Source organism: Brachyhypopomus gauderio, chromosome 13, assembly GCF_052324685.1.
Source record: "Brachyhypopomus gauderio isolate BG-103 chromosome 13, BGAUD_0.2, whole genome shotgun sequence".
NCBI lineage: Eukaryota > Metazoa > Chordata > Actinopteri > Gymnotiformes > Hypopomidae > Brachyhypopomus > Brachyhypopomus gauderio.
In genome coordinates, this window is record NC_135223.1 from 21732118 (window position 1) to 21757245 (window position 25128).

Genomic DNA, 25128 nt, shown 5'->3' on the forward strand with positions numbered 1-25128 from the left:
GAAATAGCCTGAGTTCAGACTGACTATTTTTCAGTGCATTTTCAGTGTATTTTTTTTTCTTTTTTGGAAAGGATCAGTACTGGAATGGAAAAGTGTGTGGGGCTGAATCATTCTCCACCTTTCTATAGAACATAGACAAAAACAGATGCAAATTGATTCCTCACTATGCATTCTTAAAACATGTTTTTTTTAAGATAAACTTTAGAGTGGTGTTTTACCATGGTATTGTATGCTTTGTATAATATAAATTAAGAGGATGATGTTATTTAATACAACAAAGTCAACATTGTAGGAAACTGTATCAGCAGATCTCATTGCTGAAAAATAAGAACCTTCAGTGGTCTTTCATTCATAGGCAGTCAAGGATTTTTTTAATACATACATGATTTTGAAGTAAAACATAATTAAAATGGCTTGTCCAGGGAAGGATGACTGTGTCTCTACTAGTGGTCCTTGTGTTGTAAAACGAGGTTTTTAAACATCATTTGTGGGAGCCCAACTGCCAGGCCTGCTGTAGTCCACCTGATACTGATCATGAAATACCTATAAAAAAGTTAGAGGATAACGCAATTGTAGCTGTCAATTTTTAAGCAGTTTTTTTTACAGTAAATCAACACTTTTTTTGATGTACTGTACTGACACAACACCTGTCACTCAAAAATCTTGTGGCTACATGTATCTTTCATCTATCACTCCTACATTTAGACATTTTTTTCCAGAGCATGTTGGCACATTGTGTTAATATTAGCTGCATAAAAATCAAAAAATGACAGTGACATCTGTAAAGTTTAAGCAGGGATGAGGCAGAAGGACAGATGTCTGTGCAGGAGGGATGAAAGAGGAAACGAAAGAGTACAAACCAAAATCAAAACTAGACAAAACACTGATCAGATAAACAAGGACGTATGAACACGAGTAAAAGTAGACTCAACAATACATTTAACCAAAACATGGGGTGCTCAATAACAAACAACCAGGACAACAACCGTCTGATGAGGTTCTGTAGTCTGGTGGAGTCTGGTAAGGCTGTACAGACTGGTGGAGTCTGGTGAGGTTTGTAGAGTTTGTGTTAATGACAGGGAGAATGACTGGGAACAATACACTGTAGATCAGTAATTCTCTACACCCTGATATCTCCTTGATGTTTTATTTTATTATTTAATAATATGACATGTAGGCACAAAGAAATAGCCTAGTAAACATTTGTAATAAATGGAAAGTAAAAGATGTATTTATATGACAGATGGGTAGTGTCAGTAGTATATCAATAAAGTTGAAAAAAACCCCATTCCTTCGAGTCCCAGGCCTGGCGTTTAAAAACAGCCCCTTCTTTTAATCTACAGCAGATTATTCTTTAGTCACACTGTTTGAAACTTCTATGTGAAATTTGAATCCTTTCACACAGAATCAATAACACAAAAATGAAATGACTGTGGTTAAAGCTTATGATTTCTTCACATTCATTTCCCTCCTTTGTCCTTCAGACCTTTTGTGAGCCCAGATGGCTACATACATTTTCCTGGAAAAAACTATTTGGTGATATAATAAGTAATAAATTCTTGAGAGAGACCTTTTTATAGCTTTATTTTTTTTCAATCATAAATATGTGAAATATTTTCATATTTAGCTGGGTAATGGCATTGTTAAATCCATTAGGAATACATATTAAAATATAGGTTTTAGGGAGATTCGAAGTCATGGGGGGGGGGGGTGGTTAGAAAGAATGCAACATATATACAAAGTCTTGGCTAAGCAAAAGGCTTTCGTGATTTAGACGTATAAATATACTACCAAGGGGACACAAAGTTGTAAAAGTGTTACTAATCTCCAATGGATCATTCTGTCGGTCATTCTAACACCTGCGAGTAATGCTTTATTGCCATTGACCCAGGAGTGTGAGTTTAGGACAAGATGATGTTTAGATCCTCTGAGTTATGTGTCCATTGGAAAGAAATAATATGAATAATAGTAAGTGGGATGTGGTGGATGTCCCTGCCAGACTGCTATGTTCCCAGTCTATACCCAGAGGCCTCTACTGTCACTGTCCATGGATCAGGAGGCACGCGCCCTCCTGGTGGGGCTGAGCTGATTGAAAGTCGCTGCCCCAGAGAGCATCTCTTGCGTGGGTTTGTGCTGAGTGGTGGGGTCATTGTGTGGCAGAAAACAAGTTTAAATCTGACCAGTTGAGGAGTGTTTCTTGCCCTCCTGGTGGAAGCGAACATGTCCAAGTCAGCACTGTATGCAGTTTCATTTGACACAATCTATATGCCTGAGCTAAAGTGTTAACCAACTCTGTAGAAGCCAGAGCTCTGTTTGGCTCTTCTGGATCTGTACCTAAAAGATTTAGGCAATGAACGTTGTGACAAACAAAAAAAAAACTGTTATGTTGAAGCACCATCAAATGAGAGAATAAACTTATGTACACTTATAGCAAATTTTACGTTTCTTATAAAGATATTGTGTTATTTAGAACTATTAATCTTTTTTCAGCTGGCTACAAATAGCATTTTTTTTACTGTACCAGAGTCTCACTCTTTATTCCTCTGGTTTGTCTTAAGGTTGAAAGGCTTTCAAACCTCCTGAATCTGAGAGGCTTGTATTCCAAGGACTCCTGTGTGCCAATAGGTCTAGCAATCGCTATCATAAAACAACACTTAAGACCTGAGCAAGCACTGCTTATCATGCTGTCATGGTGTCATCTTTTTTCAGGACATCCCGAGTGTCATAACTCACTGTTATGCAGGAACCTTCTTAAGCCGCCAGATTACTGATGTTAGAACTCCAAATTCCATTAGGTTGTAACACTCATGGATGACCCAGTTCTGTGTGCACACCTCAAAGACACTTTTCTTGTATTATTTTATTTGCAAGAGTTATCAATATGTAATTGTTTTCCAATACATCCATAGTATCATAGAGAGCAGGCTTCCGATGTTTTATTTACATTATACTATTAGACACAAAACATGGAAACTCTCACAGGGACATAGTCAGACAAAGACTGACAAGGACTCAGAGCAACATGCACACTTAATGCATCAACATAAGCAGACTCAAGTCCAACACGTAACATTAACAAGACAGGTGAGACGAATCACTAATACAGATGAACTAATAAAGACAAACTAATAAAGACAAACACACACACATGAATGTAAACACGCATAGGCACAGATGGACGTAAACACACACAGACATGCCCAAGGGAGGAGTTTGGGGCTGTATGGTGACACTCAAAGAACATCTGGTCAACTTAGTGAAACCTCAGCATTAATGTTAGGTTGTTCCGTTCATTTTGGTAACTTGTCCATCGCTAGCATACTTTTAAATGTGTTAACTGGTTGTCTTATACTCACCAGCTAGATGGAAATATATTGACTGAGTTGAATTTAGTAGTCTGGATAGCTTTCAAGTTAAAAGTAGAGAAGGAATTAAATGATATGTTGTAGTTGTTGATACACTGCATTGAAAATTTTATTTTCATTTAATTTTGTTTGTAAAGATGTTATTTAATTCATTCATTGGGGTATGACACATTTGAAGAGTATAAGGTATGCTAGCTTGATCTTTTATGTTACTGTCTTAGTTTTCTTTGTTTCTGTTGAACAAGATGGTGGATACATCAACATGGAAAGAGAGTATGGCTAACATTCAATGCAAGGAAGTGACTCATGTTGGCATTAGCTAGCTAAGGCTCAGTAAAAGCGAATACATTATTAATTACATATCTGCAATTTTTTTATATTTACTTATTTGTATTATTTAAGTATAAGCACATTAGGCTAGGTTTTTTTGGCTTAAGCTATTTTCCTCATACACAGTGATTCAGCAGTTATTTGTCATGACCTCATTCTCATGAGAATTCATCATATTACAACCCATTATCATTCACTTGACACAGCTCAGACAGGTACAGAAAGAGGAGATCTAATGACGAGAGCAAGGACTCTTGTTCTTCCATTATTATCACTCTCTTCTTGTAGAAAAAAAATAGTAACATCCATTATTGAGGCTGTTTTTCTGCAACATTCACATTACATGCAGTAACAAGTTGCTTCCTGACCAAACACCCAAAGGGGCTTCTAACACAACCACCACAGAAATTGGATTTCTTACCCTTTCTTGGCCACAATTGTTTTCTGTCTGTCTTCTCTTTCTTGGTTCCTTTCTTTCTTGATGTTGTCTCAGGAATGCGGTGTGTTATTCATTTATCAGACCTGTCATCTGCTTTAGAGGCGAATGTGATAATGAGGGATGTTGGCTGAATTATAGGCAAGACGGAAAAACGGTGGCATGGTGGAACCTGCAGTACAGGGGAATCTGTAAGCAATCAGTCCTTGCATTTGTTGACTTTGGTTGTTTGCAAATAGCTTTAAGTATATTACTAACATAGGTGAGCAGAGAAACAAAGCCTTAAAAATAGACCATGACTTTGACTGAACGGTCCCTTGTTCATTTCAGTTTAAATTACACAATAATAATTACACAATACGCTGGAGCCAGAACACTGGCAGAATTTTTGCAGTGAATCTGTGTTTCATTGTGGGTGACCTTACTTGTCAGATGTCCAATTACATTCCTCTTCCTAGGTTGTGGCTCAGAAGCCCTTGCTTGTAATAGCAGAATGCATTCATTAGCAACAGACACCATCCCTCGATGCAGACTGAGTGTCGTCGTTAATCAGGCATGTGGCATGTCGCCAGTCTTGTGCATTTCAACCATTTTTGGATGTGCCAGCTCTGTTTGTGTGGCCTCCTCTAAAGACAAGACCAAACCCACAGGGAGGTCTCCTGCATGCCGCTGCATTAGATCTGTTAGGAATAAGAGTATCTATAATGAGTTTTCATTGTAATGTACACAAAGGTGGAGACGCACAGGACATACACTTTGAGAGCCAAAGATAATAACATCATTTCTCATCAACATGTTAACTTATGTTAGAAGTCAGGTTTTGTTTTTTTCTGCTATTGGCTACAAGGGTTTCAGTTTCTAGTCTCCACTCAGATAACTGGTTGAGCATTCAGCAACCTCAAAAGCCTTTAGATCCCACTCTATTCAGGCCACTCTATTCAGGTAACAGGAAAAAAGGAAGTTACAAACTTAACTTAGTTGTGATCTTATAATAATATTTTTATTGCACATTGTACTGTGAAGGGGACATTCAGATCACTTTCATAGCAAATGAAACAGATTATATATCATCAGTCATCCAGGTTTTTTTAGTTAATATTGATAACAATTAGCTTGATTACAGTATTATACAATTCAACTGTTCTTAATGAGACTGGAAGCATCAGTTACATTAAACAAAATGCCCATGAACTCATAATTGTGATAAACCTGAAGGTATTATTTGTGCTCATAATGCGGGTCATTAAGTTAGAGAATACATCTTGACATTGGTATTTTACTTGGTCATAGCTAATTTAAAAAGGATACTGGGTCTCATTCATAAAACCTCCAAACAAATATGCAAAAAAAATGTATCATTAAATTTGAAAGCTGTTTTGAAAGACTTCCATTGGGTTCACACATGCTGTGAAGACACCAGATTTGTTAGTAGAATGTGTGAATGTTAATGAATGCAAGTTGTTAGTAAATTGGGTGTGTGCCACACTCATTCACAATTAATATAATACACTCACATAGATTCCAAACGACCATCATAAAGGATACTATTACATCCACTAATAAAATCCAGCAGTAGGCCTTCAACAATCATTCAAGAGGTCATGAAGGAAATAGTTTGACATGAAGCTTGAATGTAAAAAATGATTTAGCCTATATTGACAGGCCCTTGTTCAAACAGGATGGAGTGCTCCTTTATCAACCTAATTGGAGTTTGATGCTCACATCACCAATATTATAGGTGAAATGGATTGCAGGGATCATTCCTAATGTCTTGATGGTGACAACCTCCTCTACAACCTGAGGAAATATCCTCCTAAATCAGACAGGCAGTGCATTACATTATGCCATGTTTTGTCTTACGCCAGCAAGACAATAGGTTATAGTAGTTATGTAGGTTAAAATGCATCATGTCTACCAATATATGGTTAACAACGAAATGCAACAAAAGGTGCATCTCCTTAAGCTAAATACTTTCCATACTGAATTAGCATTAGTCAGTTCATTCATATCTAAATGGAGTGATGTCACTCTGCTTACAAGAACAGAAGCATTTGGATGTCTTTGGGGATTTTGCACACTCCGCATGCTGTGCATACACCATGCGTGCTCACTGTACCTAACTGCCATGCTTTTGCCATTCAATTTAATGCTTCACTTATAAACTAGATCCAGCTTTGGTGAACATTGCCTTAACTATGCCCACATTTAAGTAAGGCTGCTTGGTCTCTGTTGGGTAATTAGTGAAGCAGCAGACCAATTTGAAATGAGACATGCATTATCTTGAATGGCACAGGCACCTCAATCAACAACATTCATGAAGATGTACATTTATATAAATACAGTTTTAGAAATGATTTGTACACAGATCCATTCTGCTTGTGTTTCTAGAATGAAGCTCCCTGACTTTAAATATATGTGCTGATTTAAACACAATGTCTTCCAAGCTCTGGGGAAATGACATCACTAATGATTTGTCCAAAGAGTCATTATTTTCTTTGAATATGGATGGACTTTTTACATATATTTAAAAAAATGTAATAGTCAATTTATTCAATTAAAATAATTCTCTATTATCTATAATTCAATCTTTCCATTCTTGGACAGTCATGCTATTGACTTTAAGCTCCTGGAAAAGGGTTGTTCTTTCACATTCTTTTACAAATGACCATTACGGATTAGAGTCTGGCCACCCTTATCTCTTTAGAATGTAATTCAAGCATGCCTTTCTCATTTTTTTCTGTTTCATGTTGAAAAAAGATTACAACTATTTAAAATCTTGAAATAAAGCTAAATGTCTGCAGTAACGCTCAAAGTGACATTTGCGTAGCAGTGTGCAACCATAAAAGGCAGCTCAACTTCAGAAATGTTGCGGAAATCTACGCTGCAAACTTTTAGATAAAAGGTCAGAGAAAAGCTTGTATCAGGTGCTTGAGAAGGTCTATCAAGACCATGCAGTACCATGACAGCCAATAAGCATGAGACATGTACTGGGTCTTCTGAGGGAATTTTGATTTTGTGAAACAACAATAGCCAGTGCTCTTTTTGAACTGATTAGAAAGGTGTCCATCACATAGAAATCTTTCATACTGTTCCTTGTGACAGGCAGTTGAAGTGCAGAAATGAGGAAGTGATCATGCCCGTCTTAGGAATAATGAATGAGATTTAATGAATAAAAAGTGCACCAACTCAAAAACTGTGACTAATTCAAATTAAGTAAACAATAACCAGCAGTCAACTGGTACACTGACAAGACATGTATAGACAGCCAAATGACCCTCAGGTGGTGAACTCCCTAATGGGTAATGCCCACCTGGACAGATGTAAACACAGCCGCTGCTGACACATTTGTCAAATGATAACCATTATAAATGAGCTTTTCTAAATGCAATTTATAGTTGTTACATTTAAACTATAAATGTGTACATAACTGCATTAAACTCAAAATGAAAAACAGTTATATAAGAGGACAAAATTTGATTACTGATACAAAATCAAATATGGCTTTAATCTTGTCATCAGTGACAAAAGGTAGCTCTCACAAAGGACACACCCATTAACACATACATGCGCGCGCACACACACACACACACATACACACACACACACACACACACACACACACACACACACACACACACACACACACACGCTATCTTAATTACCTGATTACTAACCATGTGTATCTGCTATGTTATCTTGTTTTGCTTCCTTTGTTCATCCCTCTGCTGAAGCCCACAGGAAGAGTGGGCCAGTGCTGTGCACTGATCCACTACACTACTGCTACTACTACTACTACTACTGTTACTCAGCCACACTACTGGTTCTACTACCATTATTCAGCCACATTACTACTACTACTACTACTACTGTTACTCAGTCACACTACTGCTACTACTACTACTGTTACTCAGCCACACTACTGGTTCTACTACCATTATTCAGCCACACTTCTACTACTACTACTGTTGCTCAGCCACACTACTGCTTCTACTACTACTGTTACTCAGCCACACTACTGCTACTACTACTACTGTTACTCAGCCACACTACTACTACTGCTACTACAACCACTGTTACTCAGCAATACTACTACTACTACTACTACTACTACTACTGTTACTCAGCCACACTACTACTACTACTACTGTTACTCAGCCACATTTCTGCTACTACTGTTACTCAGCCACACTACTGGTTCTACTACCATTATTCAGCCACACTACTACTACTACTGTTACTCAGCCACACTACTACTGCTACTACTACTACTACTGTTACTCTGCCACACTACTACTTCTACTACTGTTACTCAGACACACTACTGCTGCTACTACTACTGTTATTCAGCCACACTACTACTGCTACTACTACTACTTTTACTCAGCCACACTACAACTACTACTACTGTTACTCAGCCACACTACAACTACTACTACTGTTACGACACACTACTGCTGCTGCTACTACTACTGTTACTCAGCCACACTACTACTACTACTACTGTTACTCAGCCACATTTCTGCTACTACTGTTACTCAGCCACACTACTGGTTCTACTACCATTATTCAGCCACACTACTACTACTACTGTTACTCAGCCACACTACTACTGCTACTACTACTACTACTACTGTTACTCTGCCACACTACTACTTCTACTACTGTTACTCAGACACACTACTGCTGCTACTACTACTGTTATTCAGCCACACTACTACTGCTACTACTACTACTTTTACTCAGCCACACTACAACTACTACTACTGTTACTCAGCCACACTACAACTACTACTACTGTTACGACACACTACTGCTGCTGCTACTACTACTGTTACTCAGCCACACTACTGCTACTACTACTACTGTTACTCAGCCACACTACTATTACTACTGTTACTCAGCCACACTACTACTACTACTACTACTGTTACTCAGCCACACTACTACTACTACTACTGTTACTCAGACACACTACTGCTACTACTACTGTTAATCAGCCACACTACTACTACTACTACTACTACTTCTACTACTGTCTACTACTGTTACTCACGACACACTACTGCTACTACTGTTACTCAGCCACACTACTGCTACTACTATTGCTGTTACTCAGCCACACTACTACTACTACTACTACTGTTACTATTACTCAGCCACACTACTGCTACTACTGCTGCTCAGCTATACTACTACTAATACTGCTGCTGCTCAGCTACACTACTACTACTACTGCTGCTCAGCTATACTACTACTACTGCTGCTGCTCAGCTACACTACTACTACTACTACTACTACTACTGCTGCTCACTTCCATTATATCCCACTTTCCTCATCCATCACATTATTGAGTAAAGAAGCTCTATTCCTGCACTTGTGTCTTGCTCCCTGTCTGCTGACATCACAGTTATGAAAGTAGGATTAATTTCTTCATGCAACTAATGTATAGTTGATTAGTCACATTTTTTTTCCTTTTAAATTGAGGAACAACCATCTAGCCTAAATGATCTCTGTTTTACATAATTAACATGCTCCGTTCTAAGTGTTGCTCTTCTGCAGTATTTATTTTCTTTTGGATACATGAGTATTTCATTACTGTCACATGCTCTGGCAGTTTGGCATGTGGAATTGTTTGTGTGTTGTGTTAATTCCTTCCATTAGTTTAAACACTTCCCTTTGTCTGTCTTTCTTCTGTTTTGTCTGTGCCTGTGTGTCCATGCCTGCATGTGTTCTGTTGCCAGCGGTCTTGGTAGCAGTGTTCACCAGAGTTGATTGTGAGACTGGGTCTAGAGGCTCTACTGGAAAGGTAAGGTCAGCCTTGCCACACACTAGCACACCTGTACAGGTGATAAGTGTAGTGTCTGTTCAAGGAGTTTGGCATGTATATGTGCTTTCTCTTGTCGTTTGGAGTAAGACAGTTATTTATTCCTGGGGTAATTAATGTGGGATTTAAATAACTTGTTATTTATTTTTATTGTTTTCACAATAGGCTATCCTGAAGCTGGTCATGTGTGCTCATGTCTGTTATATCACTTTCAGAAAACATACAGCACAATGGCTCATTGTCCTAACTATGGATCTGTTATGTGGTTATTTCCTTGACATTTGCAATCAATCTCCAGTACAGCCATCCAGTTACCTAGGTTCGTTCTATCCAGGCCTAACCTGGACTGGGTCAAGAGAGATGTCACTAGATGTCACATTTCCACTAAACTGGTTCAAAATATGTCTATACCATGTATAAACATAATGTTTCATGTGTAATGCAAAGGTGCATTGGTGCAAACATATTATTTCTTTTGCAAGTCTTTTGCAAAGGAAAGTTGCTTGGCAAATGAAAGGAAATCTATCATTGGCCTACAGTTTGAAAAGTATTGTCTCTTGTGATGTGAGGATGTGTTCTTACTTCATTAAAGCTGTAGCAAGGTGAAAGTAGCTCAGCGTTTTTTATTTTTTATGATGTCATGTGATAGAGATAAGGCAGATATCTGTGCAGAGGGAAAGGGGTCATGTCTGCAGAGAGCCGAATTGGCCTGGGATGTGTCCCACTCTGGCACTACTCATGATCAGCTCTTCTTGAATCAGATAACCCGTCTCAGGGAGCCTGCCGAGAGGCCCTATCACACTGGAGTCCCCTCGAGTACCAGGCTTATCAGGACTGGACCTGTTGAGAATTCGGTCTTTATCTCCAGCTTGCATCAGCGCTGTTGAGCACAGCAAAGGAGAGCAGGTCAGTCTAGTGTTGAGTTGTGGAGCCAGCACACTCTTGAATCCCCTAGGTGCTCTCACTCTGGCAAACTGGATGGTGTTCCAGGTTCCAATTAGAATAGGAGTGCTTCCCAAAACAAAGGGCTGTGGGGCGAGAACATGTGAATGATCCTGATTGAGAAAACTAGCCAGACCTCATCCCATTGCCTCTATCAGCTCTTACTCACCAAAAAGTACCATCTCACCATCTCAAATCTCCTGAAACCTGAGTAAACACTTTGATGTCTGCCAATCCCAACCTCTTAGCTCGTCCATCCAAGCTTCATTTTACAGCCTACATGAAAAAACCTTGCAAGATAAATCTAGAAAGTTTATATTTCTTTCCAATACTGCCTGAACCACCAACCTCCCTGCGAATCATTTGGCTAGAATATCTTCCCACAGCTACAAACCATCTCCATAACCAAACCAGTAAAGTCATTGGAGTTATGTGTTTTTCAGCACAAGCAATACTGTTAATTTGAGTGATTGTACCCTATAGCATAATGAATTGAAACTGAGAGGATAATGGGTTACCAGTGGAGGATGAAAGTCCAACAAAAATTTGTGCTGGAAAACCTCATTTTGAGATCTTTCTTCTTATTCATCCATTTAATGCTAAATTGATCTATCAACTACATAGATGCATTAAAATTACATGGAATCTTGCATAAGCCAAGCGCATTTTGTCATTCGTTGCACCAAAGGATCATCTGAAAACACCCGTTATCATCAAGCAAATATATCTTGACATACTATAGACCATGTACCTTCTTAAAAACCTCAAACACAGTGTATGCAGACTCTATTTCCTTGGTTCTACCAATGCCTTCCCTGATTGGAGGCCTTTAATAGACCTACTCATCAGTGTGACTTGCCGTAATCAGCAGGTTGACAGGAGGCTAGTCCCCTACACATTGCAATGGGAACTCTGCTGGGAGGTGGCCGGACCTTCTGGCAATCATTCTTGGGGGTATGAAACCTTTGTTATGGAAAATCACAATTCTTTGGCTGAGCACATATCACTGTGCTCTGTACTGCCCTTAAAAAAGAAAAGAAAAACATTTAGGAGTGAATCAAAGCCATGCCCTTTTCATCAGTGCATTCAGACTCAGACAGGGACAATTTGCAGGTAATGACGGCTTGCAGCCTGAATGCTACTGTCACAGCATTTTCTCCTTGCTGAAAGTAGAGGGGAGGCTTCATTATAAGCATTGTGTCTTTGAACTTAAAATTGGTATAATTTCTTTGTCTATTTCAGTTTATTCACTTTGTCATGTACAGTTAGTCACTTTATTACAAAGTTTTTGAAAGCAAAGCACCAGTAAATTGACCATTGAATGAACACAAAAAAACACAAAAAATATGCATTCTCGTATATTTCAGTACATAATGTTCAACTACAACCAGACATGTGTTTCTGAATATATACTAACATATGTGTAAATATAGATGCCTATATTTGAAATACATCTAGAATGAGTAGCTATAGACGTGGGCTGTGCTCATTTCACAAGTCTAAGCTAACTAAATAACTGTATATTCAGAGCACAAGCTAATCTTTGTGTGTGCTAATTATCAAGTTTCTCGATCATATGTCTGGTATGTGCACCTGTAATATTTGCTACAGTACTCACAATCACTTTCTAGGCATTATGAAACTGAACAGAAGCTGGGCTGATGAGACCTATAAATATTTTGTTTAGAAACAAATTTCTAGGACCTAATCTACTTAAAATCTTTCATTAAATGGCTATTTAAACATAAAACATAAACATAAAAATCTACCTTACCTACCTTACTTACCTTTTCCATCATTGTAAAAGTATGTCTCATTAATGGTAGCCCTAAAGACTTTTATATAGTAGTGGCCTAAAAACTTTTATAGTATTAGTTCAGTACAAAAGTCATAAATAGAAAAAAATGTTGTAAACACTGGTAAAAGTTAAACACAACAAAATTAATATTATATATGTATATATGATTAAATACCATGTTGTATATGTATTATAAATGTACAAAACATACAATTTACTTTGTTTTAACCCTTTTCTACAGCCCAATTTCTGATGGTAAATACATTCTTGTGAAGGTATATTTCAAGTGAGTATGCAAGCAGATGAAGTCGTGGGTGAAGGTTTTGGTGACCCACCTTACATGCATATAATCAGCAGACATCTCAGCTTGGTGTCAGGAAGACAGATGGATCATATGGATGAAGGCTGGGGAAAAAAGTTAAAAGCCAACAAGGGGCAACCAAACGTCAGTGTTGCTTTGTATATATAAATAAATAGATTAAAACAGAAGTCGAGAGAGTGGAAAATGGCCATGCCAGTGGAGATAGATGGCTGCAACTTGAAGAAAACAAATCGTACACTCAGGATAGATGCTTTTCAAAGGCACTTGTAATGACATTAAACTGCTGTCCACACACACCCACACACACACACACACACACACAGACACAGCCCCCTGTCAAAGTTCTTCACAGTGACGAGGAATGAAGCACAGAAATTTATCCACAAATGTAGAAATAACACCAGTGTCCAGTAATGACAACAAAGAGCATTTCTGTGATCAAAACAAAAAAGGACTTTAAGTGAATTAATTGTTAATGCATTTGACCAGCATTCCAATGGATTTCACAAGATGCCGAGGGCATTGGTTAGACTGGGGAGAAATGTAAATGTCAGATGCTCTTTGAGTTTGGACCTCCCTTGGTGCTTGGTGTGAAAAAGCCAAAGTTGCCAGACTGTCTACTTTATTCTTTCTCCTTTTATGTCTCTGTGATAGTGAAATGTACCTTCTCTAAACATATGTTGTGGGGAAGAAGAAAATACGCCCTCAGCGGGTGGCCACACCCTCTGTCATGCTGAAAAGATCACTGAACAAACCCAAGCAGACCCTTCCTGCTGAGTCCAAAATGCTAAAAGGTTGAAATGTTGTGATTCCTTTCAGCAGCCAAGAATAGAACAATGTCTTGTTTGCTCCTGGCTGGCATTCACAGTAAATCTAAAGTCTTGGGGATATCAGATAATTCCCCCTATTCTTTCTCCTTGCCATTTGGCCACATCACTCTCAGCTGTCTTATCTGTGACAGTGTGCAGCTGATCCTCCTCCTTCCCATCTTCTAGCTGTGACCTCCAGCGTCAGCCGCAGCCAGGAGAAACATCTCCACTCTGTCAGGCCCTGGGAAGATCAGATTCCACCTTTTTGTTCATGCATTTTTCAGAGAAGGATAGATGAAGATACTACTAGCGGCCAAATGTTTGGCAAAAGTCAACTTGATTTGTATGCACAGAACAGGCTTTCAATGTAAGTAATTTATTACAGTGTTTTTCAGTTATTACTAATACATTGCATCATGCATCATATGTGCAGAGGAACAATGCTGTTTACTTCGCAGTAAAATCTGCTGCTAGAGCAAAAAAAAAGACATTAGCCCAAATTAATAAATTTAAAAGTAAAAGGAAATACAGGTAACAAAATTCATGTTGTAATTGCGATTGATTTGTTTAAGATGTTTTTGGGGGACTTGGGGAATGTTGTGGCATAAAGGCATAAAATTTAAATGGCATGTTATTACCTTTACAAGGAATATAATTCATAGAACGCCATTTTTAAATGTTCTATACATAAGACAAAGACACATGATAACCTGCCACATACTTACTGAGCTAATCACTGGCAACAAAGGTCCTAATGGTCTAGTCTCTACAAGTTATAAATATTTAGGGCTCATTTAAAGGACTTCCTCTGGATAGTCTATGGAGAAGAGAGGTCCCAGATTTGAAGTCTGTTTTGATTGAATGGCTTTCCGATTAAATAAACAACTGGCATCATGCCACCCGGATCACTAACAAATACATTTAATTTCAATACACAAAATGTACCTCACTTGCAGAACTTGCCTTCGCACACCCTGTCCAATCACGGCTCACACTGTAAAACTGAATGTACAGTTGTGATCAAATTTATTCAACCCCCACTGAAATAAAGTGTTTTGGCCAGTTTGACATTGATTTTGATCATTTCAGTCATCTTATTTACAATTATATCAAAGAGGCACTTATAAATTAGACAAACATAACATAATATTTATGATGGAATAACCACAAATGTCTTTACTGTGCTCACATCATTATCAGTTTTATTCAACCCCCTAGTGACATTATTTTTTAGTACTTAGTACAACATCCTTTTCCAGTTATGACAGCTTTCAAGCGTGAAGCATAGCTTGACACAAGTGTCTTGCAGCGACCTATGGGTATCTTAGCCCATTCTTCATGGGCAAAAGCCTCCAGTTCAGTCACATTCTTAGGCTTGCGCACTGCAACTGCCTTCTTTAGGTCCCACCAGAGGTTCTCAATTGGATTTAAGTCTGGTGATTGCGATGGCCACTCTAGAATGTTCCAGCCTTTCATGTTCAACCATGCTCTAGTGGACTTGGATGTGTGCTTCGGATCATTGTCCTGTTGGAAGGTCCAACGTCTCCCAAGCCGCAGGTTTGTGACTGACTCCATCACATTTTCCTCCAAGATCTCCTGGTACTGAAGGGAATTCATGGTACCCTGCACACGTTGAAGCTTTCCTGTACCATTAGAAGCAAAACAGCCCCAAAGCATAATTGACCCCCCGCCATGCTTCACAGTAGGCAAGGTGTTCTTTTGTTCATAAGCCTGGTTCTTCCTTCTCCAAACATAGCGCTGGTCCATTGTCCCAAACAGTTCTAATTTAGTTTCATCTGACCACAGTACACTGTTCCAAAACCTTTGTGGCTTGTCCACATGACTTTTGGCATACTGCAGTCGACTTTTCTTGTTCTTTGGAGTCAGCAAGGGGGTGCGTCTGGGCGTTCTGGCATGGAGGTCTTCGTTATGCAGTGCGCGCCTTATTGTCTGAGCTGAAACTTCAGTGCCCACATCTGACAGGTCTTTTTTCAGTTCCTTAGCAGTCACGCAGGGATTTTTCTCCACATTACGCTTCAGGTAGCGCACAGCAGTCGCGGTCAGGATCTTCTTTCTGCCACGACCAGGTAACGTTTCCACTGTGCCCTTTAACTTTGAACTTGCGAATGATACTTCCGATAGTGTCTCTTGGAATATTTAACAACTTCGCAATCTTTTTATATCCATTGCCATTCTTGTGAAGAGCAATAACCTCTTCTCTTGTCTTCTGGGACCATTCTCTTGCCTTCACCATGCTTGGAAACACACCAGTAGATGTCTAGAAGGAGCTGAGTATCACAGTCCTTTTAAATCTGCCTAATTGGTGCTTATCATGCTTGATTGCTGCTCGTTGACATCCACAGATGTTTTCAATACCTGATGGAAAACACTGGAATGAACCTCTGTTCTTAGGAGTGGTAGTCGTAAAGGGGTTGAATAATTGTGTCAATGAAGAAATCACAAAAAGGCCATTTAATACTTTATGACAAAAAAAATTGATGCTATCTTAGTTGCATTTAGTTCTTTAACAAGTCCTTGTAAGATTTCATTATGAACACAATTACAAATGTGCACTGAATTCCATAAAACCCTTCGCAGCATTGGGGGTTGAATAAATTTGATCACAACTGTAATTAATTATTATTACATTATCCCCTTGGTATATTTTAGTAAAATAAAAATATGTTTGGCTTTTTTACCACCTTGTCACACAGTAGTTTTGTTATCAAACATATACATTCCATGTTCTTCTAACACTGTTTTTACAGTTAATACCACACTTGGAGAATGAAAACGCATGAAAAAGAACATAATTGACACAACACATGTATCCCATGTCAATATAGGCCTGTCTGCAGCCTTAGCCATAATGTTGTGACCGCTTGCTGAAATCATGCATCAGGTTAAAAATGTGGAGAGTGGTTGCATTGACAGTGATTTGGTAAAATGGTCCTTTCAGTGAACAGAAAAAAGCACTAACAGTGAAAAACCAGGATATGAACATGTAAAGAAAACAATCATTGGTACCAGATGCAGAGAAATGAAAAAAAAAATTCTGCTTTGACAAATGAGAAAGAAGACAGACCTGCTAGAGAGACATGTTTTAAAAAGACCTGAAAAAAATCTGTTCTCACAGTTCAGGCTGAACGCTGTCCATGTGACACTTCACCTTCTGCTTGCTCCATTGCAAGACCACTGTGAAGGTCTAGATACAGAACCGATGGAACTTTGATAAATTTGAATATTTGAAAAGATGAACACTAATATACCCTTAACACATAATTAACATGCAATCCTAGTCAACTATTAGCAAACTTAATTATAAGTCAGAAGCTGCGTTGTAAGACATTTTTATGCACCACAAATCTCAGGCCTGAGTTTAGGTCTGATAAGTGACAGATACTTTGGTCTCTGAGTACAGAGGAGATGAAAGTAACTTTGAGATAACTATCCATGAATGTTCTGCTTATCAGAATAGCTCCACACATTCATTTGCATAAATACATCCACAGAAGCATATTTGACTTCTAAGAGTTGGCCAAGCTTTTCATGTTTCTTTGTCCTGAGTTTAAGAAATAATGTCAATACTAAAGCTATAGCTACAACTTCAGATGCAGTGGCTGTGTAAATTGGTCATAAGGACCAAGGCCATAGCCAGGACAAAGTTAAGTGGATTGAGGAGACTAGGGCCTTCTATAGCATTTTTTTGTGTTAAATCATGATAAATGAGGAACCACAAGAATGCATAAAAGATATGCATTTAAAGCACTTCCTAAGAACTTAGGAAGGTCATCAGTGCAACGACGGAGAAAAAACAAAAGAACATCCAGGATGTCAGAATAGCAAATGACCAAGAGTCTCATTTCATGAAAGAGTTACCTGTGGACATTTATGTATGAACAGAATTCTTTTTTCATGGCCTTCATGTGCACCTTATGTCTGATGTAAGTAATGGGGTGGGATCCAATCGCAGTGTCTCAAAGTTGTTTTACCATATGGTGTGCTGGTGTGTGATTTGTAGACATTTTGTTGTTGTTACACAGAACATTATATAACTCTAAATACCCTTTTGGATTTGACTGCAGATACCCCCCCCCCCCCCCCTTTTCCCATAATGCACAGCCAGCTTCCCCCAAAATCCTGTTTGTGAAGTGTGCCTTCCTAGTGCTGCACACCTTCATGATAGAGTTGTGATAGAACAGTACTTTGCAGTGATAGGATATTTCATTCAACACTAGACCAGTTTCAGCCATGCAAACTCAGTCAGCCATTCCTGTCAAAAATTAGATTCTTTTTTCAGGCATTGGTGATGTCCAGGCTGACTTGCCTTACCGAACGCATTCACACCATGGATGCACGTTTGATAAAATATATTATCTGCATTAACATCATCTGAGAGGCCATTCCTGCACATGTGCCAGTTAATGTAATGTTCAAAATCAGCCAAACACCAGCCAAATAATATTCTGTGTGAGTGTCAGATGCTCTGATGTGAAGCCTCCAGATTGAAAAGTGAACTGCCCCAATCCTATCGGGCTCTGTGGTGCCTCATTATATACTTCCAGATCTTTATCAAGGTCACCATGATTAAATATTCTGGGATCCAGCATAGATGTTAGAGAGGATGATAGAGAAAGGAGGGTCATGGGACCCAGACTGAACCTTGAGGTTCAGTCCTTTGAACTGCAGTACTCAGCCCTATCTGTGAAGAGTGAGCTCAGGTTGTGGTGCATTTTTAGCTTGTTGGAAGATAAAGCCAACCTTAGTCCATCATGATCTGTGACCTTCAGATAAGCAACAGCAGCGATAACTTTATCTGAGGCATCTGAAAGGACACACACTTCTGTACACTGGGCTTTGGAACATGGAGATGTGTGTGGGACGATGAATGTGTCTCAGCTCCTGCGTGTTTCGCCATCATTTTACAGTGCTCATACTTGTTTTCAGGTATTACTGCATGTCCCTTACAGGCTACAGTGGACAGCTATCTGGTACAGCCTTCTGGGTGACAGATGCTATGAAACTGAGCAGGTTTAACACACTGTTCATTGTACATCTCCATGTATAGTTTTGGATGCCAGGAATCTGAAATGTGAAAATGTCTAGCATGATGTTCAATCTTTACAACCAAGTTTTGTTGATTTTGTTATCGGCAAACGGATCAACGCTTTTGATACTGCTGATTGATCCTCAAAAGGAAAGGAATTCCACTGACCCTGTGCTGCTTAAGGCTATTTTGTGAAGTCTCAGATTGGAGATTGCTAACAATTCTCTAGTGAAAGGAAGATGTGAATTGCTTCTACCTCAAAGGAAGATGACTGAAGGGTATTATCTCCATAGACACCCTACAGTGATGTGCCTGAAGTCCCTGCCAGTGGATTGTTTTTGAACACATACACTTTCATATGATTGTCTACAATATGTTGATTAAGGTCAGTGCCGTGATGCCACAGGCAGGGCAAGTCCTATTAAATCTCCCTTTTATCCCTCTTTTATCTTTCGGAGCTTTTGCAACACCAGCACATCCGTGGAGCTTCTGGTGCCTCCTAAGGGCAGAGCCGCCACCCTAGAAAGCAGATTGTTCAGTTCTGTGGCACCTAGATTTTGAAATTCTCTACTCCACTAAGGCCTGTTTCCCAGACACTTTCTTTCAGCAGTTTTATCTAGTCTTCTTTTCCCTCATCTCACATCGTATCAGTCTGTAGCAATTATTATTAATAGGATTAGTGTAATAACAATAATTATATAAACCAAATTAATTTACCCTGTCTTTTGTAGCTGTAGCTGACTCCAAATGAAGTAGATACCAACACTTGGTGTAGGCATGGGGGAGTAAAACTCCACATGGTAGTCATCAAACCAGTCAACGTTATATCCTGCATGAAGTCTACAACCTTGTGACCACACTACGATCCTTACCGTACTCTCTGAACAAATGTTTCTGCGGTATGTGATGTGGTAGAGCCACTACACAGCTGTATGTGCAATCTTTGAAGAATTCAGCTTCCTTCAATTTGAATGCGATGTCTTTCATCCGAAAGGGGTGTCTATTGTCATCTTTTGCTTGGCGAAATACTGACTCACCAAGCTTTTGACCCGCCATGCCCTCCGGACTCCCTTTCATAGTGGTATGAAAAAAGTGTAGAAATCTCTCTAGAAGATTGAATTTCTCCCACACTGTTATGTGTTTTTCACATATGCCAAATTGAATAGATGTGCCACTCCCTGGGATGGACGTTTTCATGCTGCTCACATCAGTTCATCTGTGCACTGCCTGGGTATTGCCAATCATAATGAAACTGAAATCTAGTTTTTCAGTAGCCTATATAGAGGGCACCACGAAAGCTACTAAACTGTTTCTATCCTTCAATTAATTTCAGGATGCGTCTTTCTAACAGCAGTGGAATCTCAGTATATGATTCCAGTGCAGGTATCGCCTCAGTTTTAACTTTCAGTCGTCTGTGAATCTTGCCCTTTGTTGCACTCTGTTAGTGTTGGAGGTGAGATACATGGCAGACTCCAAAACAAGTAGGCTAATACAAAAAAAAAACTATACTGTTCAATTCATGGTCAAGATGCTGATGGCGCTGACATATAATTGTTAATAGATAGCAATAACAACTGTTCCTTGCAGCACCTGGCCAATTGCTAGCACCTAAGCCCTACTTTTGATTTATAGTATGTGTTATTTCTGCCATTTTCTACTTGTATCTGATTAGTTACTGTAAACTTTTTTGGCACTTGTAACTATCGCATATTACACGGTGTGTGTGTGTGTCTTTCTCTCAAACATAAATCACTTAGGATGAAAGTGTTTACAACGTGCGAAATCAGCATTGCTAAATAGTGTGTTTACCCAGGGTTGCCAACTCTCATGCATTGAGCGTGAGACACACGCATTTGACCGTCTTCACACGCTCTCACGCCACACTTCCGATATCTCACGCCGAAAAAAAAAATCCAGTTTATTTACCTCTGATCCACATATATGATTCAATGAGTTACTAGTTCGCTCTGGCGCCAACCACCGGCGATCGACAGATCACGATATAATACTTAATTTGTGTCCATTTTACGTTCGCCACCCCCCCCCCCCCCCCCGCTCAACAATTTACACTCGCCACCTCCTCCAGGTTAAAATCTCACTCCAAGCGAACGTCATAAGTTGGCAACCCTGGTTTACCTTTGTGGTAGGGTGACCAGATTTGGGTTTCTGAAAAGGAGGACACCTTTTACAGATTTATTTTTTAGCGGCGTGTGTGTCGATTGTTGACCGGGGTGGGGGATTGGCTACCATGTATGTCAATCAAAATACAACTGTCAGTGCAGATGGACAATACCCATTCATCCACTACTTTTTAATGTCATGTGATCTACCCACACTTCCTTTGCAAAATCTCGGATGATTTTGAAATTCCCCCTGGACATTTTTTTAGGTCTCAAAAGTAGGACATGTCCGGGAAAAAGAGGACGTCTCGTCACCCTACTTTATGGCATCATAGCTTCCATTTCCTTCTTGAGAACTGACCCTCTCCCTAGGCCCCTACCCACTCCCTAGGCCCCTACCCTCTCCCTAGGCCCCTAGGTCGCTAGGGGTGTTTCATACGTAGCTTCAGTGATGGTGGGTGGTGAATCTGGCTCCACCACCCTGATTTTCTGTCTTCCATTACATTTTATGCCTCAGTAACAACGAACAAGCTACAAGCAAATTGAGTGAGCCCTTTATGTTGCTGTGGGCAGTTTCTCTATTTAGTTTGTTCTTATTTATTTGGAAAATTCATATTTGTTAAACTTTTGGTGTAAAGTAACTGGTGCAGAGTCTGAGACTGATTAATATGTTTAAATGTTCAGCCTACCAATACTGATGCTAATGGATGTTGCATAGTCCTCTGGGTGTTCTGTTACTGACTTCCCACAGGCTACGGGCCCATAGGGTATTAGAAACATGCAAACAGTAACATGCTGCACCATTGATCCATGACATTATAAAGTTAAGTTCTGAAGAAGTTGGTCACACTAGAGTAGCAGGGTGAGCAAATGTGGCAGGCTACAGATGGCCATATTTCCATTATCCTTTGCTTCGTCTTCATTATAAATTTTTGGTTTAGATACTAGTACCACTATCATTTATATACATTAACGTTATACTGCATTATATTTTATGAGCATTACGGAATTTATACAACAACAAAGTGAACACTTCAATAAATGCAGTTTGTTTTTGCATGAGTGTTATTTACTTTTGCGTGTTTATTTAAGGTGTGTTAATGTGCATATCCTTTTAGTGATTAATGCTGTTTACTTGATTGTAAGACAACCAGTTAATATAACTTGTTGGATTAAAAAGAAAAAGCATTAGTATTACTACATAAATGTATGTCTGTTTTATTCAAGTGAACAACTTTCTGCGTGAGGTTTTCTCCACCCTTTCATTAAGTGTGGTGTAACCTGAGCAATGACAGCTGAAGTGTACCATTATACTTTATTTGTATGTTCGTGTCAGACACTCACAGCCCACTTTAGCACCAATAACAAATCAAGAAATACTGTTCACATTTTACTGAACTCCACCAAAAAGTACTAGTTGATCAGCTAGTAAAATAATAAGATAATCTTATAAAAGGTAATTTTCAAGTTTCTATTCACTGAGGTCAACAACCCTTGAATAATTATGTTTCTTGAAAATCACTCCTCAACTATTGAAACACTTAAGTTAATGAAATGGCTTCTTCCACTGTTGACCTCTGCTCAGTTAAAGAGCTAATAAACAAATCCCAGAGTGCTGTATGTTTACAAGGACAAAAATGAACTTTCACAGCTGCACAGATCTATGCCATCTTGTGCATTAATTGTGCTAGACTTCATAAATACTTCCAGTGAAGGTTTAGTTCATTGACTTAATTTGAAGTGGCTGAGAAGCATCTGTCCTGATGTTAATCTCTCTTTCTCCTCCAAACCAGTTTACAACAACGAAAACTCAACAGATAATGTACATCATTCAAACCATAGCAATGTTTCATCCTTCCAAATGTGCACCATTTACACTTTCATTAGCCCTTCTGATATGATTTATGATGGATGTCACAAAGACTTTATTTAATATCAATATCAATTTTAATGGAAAGAAATATTATCCTTTAGAAACTACCAGCTCATAATAACTGTTTATTATTTTTAAGTGTTTAGTCTTCCAATGAGGTATTCCAGACTTGTATACAGTATCATGTCTCACCACTGCTTCCTGACTTTGTAAAGCTATGTTCTAAAAAAGTAGAACATACTATTGATCACACTAGATTTATTGGCAGAGGGGTAATCCACAACTGTAGTCAGTATCCAGACAAAATATCAAGAACCAGAGCAAGTGCAAATGCAAATGGGATAGGATGAGAGATCAGTCCAAAACCAATAATTATGCGAGACAGTTCACACAAAAGGTCAAATGATGTAGGGCTAGGTCAAGTACAGTTACCAGGAGACAAAACAGGAGAGTACCCTTGTAAATAAAAGTTGGAATAAACAGCAATCCAACTCAAGATCATGACCTTCCCAATCAGCCAAGGATTGCAGCTGACCTGACTCTCCCCTGACATCCAGCAGCCATTGGACATCATACGTTGGGGCACTCTTTGCATTGAAAGAGGCCTCATCCGACAGACCAGGGAAGAATATGCTTGAGAAGAAACAAATGGGAAGCATTAGACCAATGATACTGAGCAGGTAATTGTTCTTGATCTTGAACAGGCCTTACTTACACTGACGCTTTCTGCACCTAAGGAACTCTGAAGTGCCTTGTGGATATACCTGGTTTCCTGGATGGTAAAATGGAGCCTCCAGACATCAATCAGTTTGTAGTTTTCTGCTACTTGAGGACACATTCGATGCACTGGTGAGTATTTGAACAGCTGGGACATTTAATGGGTCTGCAGTCTAAGGCATGGGGTGGGGGGGGGGTGTCCTGTAGCCTGAAATACACTTTAACGGGCTCAGGTCTGTGGCAGAGCTAGTCAGGGAGTTGTGTGCTATCTCAGACCAAGGAGAAAAACAATTCCAATTGAACTGGATGTCAGGACAGAATAATCTTAAGATCCTAATTCTTGATTGACTCACTTGCACTGGCCATTAGATTGGGGGGCGATAACTGAAAGTGAGACTGACACTTACTTTCAAGTGTTCAAAAGAAGACTGACCAACTGCATGAGATGAACTGGGGTTCCTGGGCCATCACTACATCATTGGAAATGCCAAAGAAATGAACAATGTGAACACAAAAGGCCTCAGCAGTCTGAAAGGTAGTGGTTAAACCCTTGAAGGGAAAACCTGATACCTCGGGAGAATCTATCCAGTACGGTAATTTCAGAAGTATTGAATAGAAAAAAAAGAGGATGGTATGTGATATAGTCTACAGCTAGGTGTGACCACTGGTGAGAAGGAATGAGAGGCATCTAGTTTGCCAGTTGATAGGATCTTGGGGATTTTGAGAACAGGTAGCTAGTAAAGCAGGTTACAAATCTATATATGTCAGACATCATATATTCCCTGCAATACCTTCTGGCTAGGAGCTGGTGTGTATATGTCTCACCCAGATGATGAGAGGGTAGGCAGAAGTAAGCGATCTCTGCAAGCAGGTGGGATGAACTGCTTGTCAGACAAACATTGAGAAGAGATGGAAATTCCCTCCAGCTCATCTATCTCCCATCTTATAGATGCAACTAGTCACTCATGAGTTTCAAGATCCTGCTCTGCCTGGTTATTTCCCTATTAAAAGCATGGGGCACTTCAAATGTTACATATAAATGGTTGGATGCAAGTGTGAGCATAGGTCTAAGTCCAGTTTTATTAATAAAGATTACTAATAAAGTTTATTATTTAGAGAGTAGCAACAACAATGAGGTTGTGGATGGAAAAATGCAAAGAAATTGGGTCAGAGCGAAGGCACAGAAGTGCAGATGAAGGTTCGGCATGTTGGAATGAAGGAGAAGAGAGGGGATGAAAGCAGATAAGGTGAGATGAAGGGGAGTGGGACAGAGGATGGAACAGAAGGGAGGGTAGGGAAAGAAGAGATGGATGTTTAAGGGAGGAGAGGAAAGGGAGGGAAAACTAGAGACTGAAGCAATGCAAGGAAACAAGCGGAGGCTTCAGTTTGAAAGGTGATGTCATCTTGTGTTGTCGTCATCATCGTGATGAGGTCATTATACAAATGGACTCCAGAAATGATTACGTTTAGTTCAGGAGCTTAAAGAGACAAGCAGATTAAATCAAGCCATATCAGCTTTCGAGTTACATCACAGTCAGGTTGATA